Source organism: Pinus tabuliformis, chromosome 2_2 (assembly GCF_031772625.1).
Source record: "Pinus tabuliformis cultivar Carrire ecotype Pingquan chromosome 2_2, CPIR1, whole genome shotgun sequence".
In the NCBI taxonomy this organism is placed as follows: Eukaryota; Viridiplantae; Streptophyta; class Pinopsida; order Pinales; family Pinaceae; genus Pinus; species Pinus tabuliformis.
The window spans coordinates 18,551,345-18,559,126 of NC_142300.1; positions in this window are offsets into that span (position 1 = coordinate 18,551,345).

Here is a 7,782-nt window from a genome sequence, read left to right on the forward strand (position 1 = left end):
GAAGGTTCTTCACTCAAGGAATTTGTTGTCGGGTTTGAAGAATTTTCATTTGGACTTCTGTGAGAATTGCATTTATGGAAAACAGAAGAGAGTCAGATTTCTCAGAGTTAGGAAAGAAAAGAAGAGCGAAAAATTAGAGCTTGTGCATACAGATGTATGGGGACCTGCTCAGGCATCATCTCTCAGTGGCTCTCATTATTATGTTACTTTTATTGATGATGCAACTAGAAAAACTTGGATTTATTGTATTCAGAATAAATCTGATGTATTTGATACTTTCAAGAAATAGAAAGCTTTGGTTGAGATTTTGACAGGAAAGAAATTGAAGTGTCTCAGATCAGACAATGGAGGTGAATATTGCAGTAAAGAGTTTGATAGGTACTATTCAGAGCATGGAATTCACAGAGAGATGACAGTTCCAAGAACACCACAAGAAAATGGTGTGTCAGAAAGGATGAACAAAACAATCATGGAGTGTGCAAGGTGCATGAGATTGCATGCAGGATTGCCTTTACAATTTTGGGCAGATGTTGTAGATACTGATGTTTATCTAATAAATAGAGGGCCTTCAAGTTCCTTGGATAGTGGTATTCCAAAGGAAGCATGGACAGGTAAAAGGTAAACTACTCCTTTCTAAAGAATTTTGGTTGTGAGGCCTTTGTCCATATTAATAAAGAAAATAGAACAAAGCTTGATGCAAAATCAAAGAAATGTACCTTTATTGGATATGGTGCTAATGATTTTGGTTATCGCTTATATGATTATGAAAATCACAAAATCATTAGGAGCAGAGATGTAATATTCAATGAAAAGGTCTTGTATAAGAATCAGTTGCAAGAAAAGAAACAGGAAAAAGAAGCAGATAGGTGAGACTGTGAAAGAAAATAGAGGATATTACAGTGGATCTGTTGTAGGTTGTGTCTCTTCATTTTTTTGGATAATAGAAAGGAAGGACTAGCTGTTCGAGGTGGACGTAGCCCAAATTGGGTGAACCACGTATACCTGTGTCTCTCTAGTTTTATGTGTTTGTGTTTTTCCGCATATTATATGTCTTGCATTTCTCTGTCATATATAATATTTTTTCTAACAAAAATATTTTAAAAGCAGAATTTGGAAAATTTGAGGCTATAATTAGCAAAGTGGAAAGCTTGCACAATTTTGTTTAGAGACCTTGTGAGCAAGTTATAGATGTTGATACATGCTTTGGTCTCACATCCACACTCCTCGCTACTGTTAACAAATCACAAAACAATGATGGTGATACTCCAGTTGATTTTATTAGTAGTGATATTCTAAGAAACTATAGTGACCAGGCATATGGAAGCGGGTCTTTGGAGGGAAATGACAATCAAACCCAAACATCATGGAGAAATATTGGGCTTTTAGATGCTTCTGTTTTGTAGCATGTGGTAGGAATTTGCACTATGCTTGGACCAATGGATAATGAACCCAAGCAAAGGAAAGCTATAGTACAGAGAAAACAGACTAAGCCGACAGAAAGCACTCGACCTAAAGTAGTGAAAGAGTCCTCGGAAGATGAAAAATCAGAAACAGACAAGAATATGGCAAGCATATTTAACATTTTGCGAAAACAGAAGCAAGCCAGATTAGAGAATTTGGTTCTAAATAGAATATCATTTTCCCAGATAGTAGAAAACATCTTTGCGTTATCATTTCTAGTAAAGGATGGTAGAGTTGAAATAAATGTTGATGAAAATGGAAAACATTTTGTTGTCCCCAAAAATGCTCCCAGAGCTATAGAAATGGCATCTAGAGAAGCTTCTTACAGCCAATTTGTTTTTCGGTTTGATTTTAAAGACTGGAATTTGATGATGGAAGCTATTGAAAGTGGTGAGGAGTTGATGCCTCACATAACCAATCCACTTATGATTCCTTGTTTTGAGAAGGTTGCAGACACTCCTATCAGAGAAATTTCAAGAAACAGGGGCAGAGTGGTACCTGCAACTCTTGAGGTGCAGGAGGATGAATGTGGAAGTGATGATGGTGGTGGAGGTCTTCAAATACCAGCACCGAAGAAGCGAAATAAGTGTCTCCTATGACTTTTGCTGCTTTTTTGGGTGCTTTTTGTTGGAAACTATCTCTGTTTCTATCGTTGCGCTGTAATTCATACACGAAGCTAATCTTTAATTTAAGCAATATGGTATATAAACAATGCTATCTTGTTCTCATAATTAGTTATAATTAAGTTTACTGGCAGTGCAAACCCCCGTTCATGAGGTACACCCCCTTAGGCATGGTTCCAAGGCCTAGGCAAAAGATTGGCATCACGTAAAAGGAAATTGTTAATGTAAGATGTCAAGTTTGATATGTTAAACCATGATTAGTCTCCTTGTGACAATATGTTGTAATTTTATGTTTGAAAAGTATTTTGAGATACCACACAAGAACAAAGTTTCCGATTGTGTAGTTGGTTTAATTTGAGAATACATAGAGATGAGAGTAGGGTAAGGCCAAGCGAAAATAGATGTAAATACAAAGGTTCAAAAAACTAGCTAGCAGCCCTTACCATACCCAAACCCTTTTATTGGCACTACAAGGATAGAGAGATCCACCTAGAGGCATGTGGAGAATAAGTAGGGATATCCATGCTCTGAATTGACTAATTGCTTGAGCCTAGCTCAAGCAGGCACAACTAATAGATGGAAAGAGATTAGGAATATATATCTATTAAGTATGTGTATATGAAATTCATTATGTCCCCTTTTGATTTTCAAGGTGGGAGGAATGCAATGGAGAAAGGGAGATCGCATTTGTCCTCTATATCCCACCTATCAGGACACTAGGATAAGTCCCAATAATAAGAGTTGGGTTCGCTCATAAGTATATGATTGTAAAAGGCCATCATGAACTTTGTTAAGCTAAGTCATCCTTTAGTTGAGTTTCATCCTTTAGTTGAAGCTTCAAGCCATATAATCGGCCTCTTTTCAACCCTTAAGCCTTCCTGAAATAGCTACAGAAAAACCCTATTTAACCCACATTGAATGCCTCTTCTTGCTGTGATCTTAAACTTCAAACTTCGTCCCTTCTCCCTACAAGAGCACCTAAGAACAACACTCAAAACAACCTCTCTTTCACACGTTGTACCTACAGCAAAACATAAGACTTCCATGTTGCTTCTAGGGCTTCTTTCTTGCTATCTTATGGATCCTTCTTACAGTGGCTAGGGCCTCCCTTTGATTGCGTCTAGGGCCTCTCTGAGTGCTGCTTTAGACCTTCCTTGACTACAGCTATATGCTTCTTCTTGATGGTTGATAAGGCCCTCCCTCTTGCTACGTATTAAGGCCTCCTTTGCTGTGGATAAGAGCCTTCATTTTGCTATGTATCTGGCCTCTCTTGACTGCGTCTTTATGCCTCTCTTGACTGCATCTTAGGCCTCTCTCTAGACTGTGTCTTAGGCCTCTCTCTTGTTGTGGCTAAGCCTCCTTTTGACTGCGGTTAGGGTTGCCTTTTACTACAGCTAGGGATTCCCTTTGACTGGATATAGGGCCTCTCTGAGTGCTTATTTAGACCTTCCTTGACTATGGCTATATGCTTCTTCTTGATGGCTGATAAGGGCCTCCCTCTTGCTACATATTAAGGCCTCCTTTGCTGTGGATAAGAGCCTTCCTTTTGCTGCGTATCTGGCCTCTCTTGACTGCGTCTTTATGCCTCTCTTGACTGCATCTTAGGCCTCTCTCTAGACTGTGTCTTAGGCCTCTCTCTTGTTGTGGCTAAGCCTCCTTTTGACTGTGGTTAGGGTTGCCTTTTACTGCAACTAGGGCTTCCTTTTCGACTGTGGCTAGAGCTCCTTCAAGACTGCGTCTAGGTCTCCCTTCATGACTACAGCTAGGGCTCCTTTGTGACCGCAACTAGGGCTCGCACTATTGCAGCCTACTAGCCTCATGCTACCCGGGGACTCCTGCACTATAGCACTCTCTGCTGCTTCATCAGCATCCATTTGTACCCACATTAGCCAGTGTTACTACTTTCTCTTCAGGGCTCCCGTAGCAAGGTATAATCCAAGAGGTTGGGTACCTCAAGTATCTGCCCCTCATCACTTGTAGTCCTCCTGACTACAGCTCGATGTCTCCCCACCTCTTCTCTAGATGTACATGAGCACTCCCTGTAGTCCCTAGCATGCCCTGGGACACTACAACATGAGCACTAGTGCATTAACTATGCTAAAATGTCACTTTCTTGTTAATTTTACCATGAATATCTCTTCTACAAAGCAATATTTCTTAGCTTTGTTTACATTAGTGGTTTGATAAGAACATTTCTACAGTCTCTTCACTGAATTTCTTAAAGTTTTTACATTTATGCTTTTTGACAAAAAAGGGCTAACATTTTACCCTAGCTAAGTAAGGATTCTTTAAATAACCTTCTAGCTTGGTTCCTTTTTGTTCCATCTAAGCTTGGAAAAGTGTCATGAATTTACATTGAACAATGTAAGAATCTAGTCTTCTCCAGAAACAATCAAGCCAACTCTTTCATTTTGCAAATTACCTACCAGTTCTGGACATATTCTTTGAAATTTCTATGTTGAAGGTGTTGGATTTAGGTAAGTGATACAAAATGCACAAGTACAGTTCTATTGTTCACCTATTAGACCAGTGAAAATTATAAGAAAAATTGGAAGGGTTGGACATAAATGTTCCAACCATACTCTTACTGGCCTGCAATACATATATTCATAACACATACCTACAATACTATTGTTCACCTATTCTGCTAGTGCATATTGTAGGCAAACTGTTAATGTTGGACTTCATTGTCTCAAGTTCACACACCAGCGCTAAAGATGCAACGTATTGTGTGCATCCTTAGATATGTTTGACATTGCAAGCTAACTGTTTAAATAAATGCATGTATAAAACTTCTATATTAGCAAAATAACCATCAATATTTTTTTCTAGCATTTTGGGCTGAATTCACAATAGTATGCTAAAAAGTGTCATTTCAATGTCTGGAAATTAGGATATATAAATGTGAGATATATACTCTACATCTTTGGGTTATCTCCTTTTCAAATCTGAGTTTTTTTAGGCTACATGTTAATTGTTTGAACTTTGAACTTTGAATAAATTCCTAAATGGACTTCGTAAATACTCGAATGAATGGACTTCATAAGGCAGTGGTACCATAAATTGTGTTATTTCAAAGATTTGACTTCCATATTTTCACAAAATACAATGTCCTTAATAAATACTTATATGTATAGATAGTTATGTTTAGGATTATATATGTGTTGGAGCGGTTCCTTTATGTTTTACTATAATCCTGATGCTGACAAGCTTTAGCTGACTTTTTTCATCAATTGTTCATAGAATATGCAAAAGATTTCATTGTCAAAATGTGGCAAAAATTACATTTCTCCTGATTTATTTTTTTATTGTTCATGACAAGATAATCATTTTGCAAGAATTAGGTATCCTACAATATGTTTCAATTTGTGGATATTTTTTTTCTTCCCATTTTTTTACAAGGATGTAGATTTGATTTTCATGTTGATGGTTTTTGCATGTATCTTATCTAGCCCCAAATGTTGGTAATGGAGTGGATCTTGAGAAGTAGTCATGGAAACAGACTATCAAAGGTTAATGTTACAATACCACTTCCACCTGGTATCAAAAAAAGTTTAATGGTAAGTGACATAAAGAAGAGTTATTTAACGATAGGGTTGAAAGGGCAACCTCACGTCTTAGTTCTAAGTCACTTATTTGTGTTTCTTAACTCTAAGTCATATGTTTTTGAGCTTTACCAGATCAATTATTTCACTAATCCAATATGCATGGATTGTATTTCTCACCTGATGTTAGTTACTTGACATGGTTGATATAACATTCAATTCTAGGCCACTTTTATTTTAAGTTAGAGATTTTATTGATTAAAATGATGTTCATATTTTGATTGGTTTACTTGGAGCTTGATTTATTTATTTTTTCTAAATTCCACGTGGATGTTATTTTTTCAGGGTGAGCTCTTTGCACCAGTAAGGTCAGATGAGTCCTAGAACATAGGTATACAACAAGAACATCTTTGGCCTTTGTTGTGTATCTGTTATTCTTTATATCATTGATGGATGGTTATTGATTATGTAAAATAGAGGATGGGAAGGTCCTGCCAATTCTCTTGACAAAACAAAATAAAATGGAGTGGTAGAATTGTGTTTTAAAGGGTGAGCCAGAAATCAGTACTTGAAAGGTAGAACTTGAGAATGGCAAGCTGTCTACTCTGGATATAGAGACATAATAGACCATGGAAAAGAATGATGGTATTGACGAGTCTTCCCAGAAAATAAGCTCTAATTGTTAGACCACTGCCCAAATTTTAGTTATCTGCAATGGAAATAGTGACTCTAGCTTTATTTGTATGAATAATGACTTTGGCCATTGTCTTATTCATTTTCTATGAATGATTTTTATTTTCAAACACCAACAAGTTTGTTCTTAAATTAAGTAAACCTTTGATGACAAACTTATAGCTTTCAAACCTCTTTTCTAAATCTATTTTCTTGAGTAAATTTGTCTTTTTACTTTAGATACTATATATTGCTACTGTGTGACATATTATATGATATAATTGCCTGGATAAATAGACAGAAGTGTTATACAACAAAGTCTTTTTTAAATCTAAAGCAACAATATTTCTAAATACAAAGTTTATTAATTAAGAACATCTTTTAGACTTCTTTTATAAGTTATGATTATATTTCGGTAGGGGATTTTGTGTACGCTGATATTGTGTTGTCTCTTTTGTTTTTGTTAGGTAAAAATGGTTAATAAGGAATGTGTTCTTGACCAGCATGCACACATATTATTCTACTATCAACAGGAAACTCCATGGTTTTCAGACATGGCAACAAAAACAGAGATGTTAGTGGGATATCCAAATTCTGTGTTGGATGAATTTAATACTAGTGATGATTTTGATTCCTTTTCAGATAAAGAATGTCACGAGTCAAATTCAAATAAGCAGAAGTAGCTCAAGAATGAGGGTGAAGCTATTGCTTTCTATCCAAGTCAATTTCTTTTATTTGTTGGTTGCTGTCATGTTTTCAATGTGGACTTGTGAAATTCCAAATTGCATGTTGGTTTATGTAAAGGGTATATATATCTATATATATATATATATATATATATATATATATATATATATATATATATATATATATATATATACATATATATATACATATATATATATATATAGATATATATATATATATATATATATATATATATATATAATATATATATATATATATATATATATATATATATATATATATATATATTTTATTATCAAATGTCGTTCATGGTTTCCGGAGATCCATGTTACATTTGCATAGAAGTTTAGATATCATTCATATATCTAAACACCAAACAACAACAACATTGAGATTTTTCTTTCACTCAACCTATAACATATTGCATATGTCTTCATTAATGTTCTTCTTCTTTATGTTATCAACTTATGACATTTCCTTTGCAATATTTGGTGCATTTTCTAGTTATAGGTCATTTATAGATTATAAATGTCTTTAGACTTTCACTTCTAATTGAGTATTAAACTAAACATATTGATTCTATTATACATAATTATTTTTCCCTCCACCCACTTTTCATAACTTCCATAACCATTAGGTAGGGACCTACAGCTTCGATGTTGCTTTTCTTGTTTAGTAAAATATTGTCGAGACTTTAATTTATTGAAAGTTGTAGAATTTATAATTTATGAAGTTTCAAGGTCTAATTTTAAAAGTATAATTCTTTAAAGGGT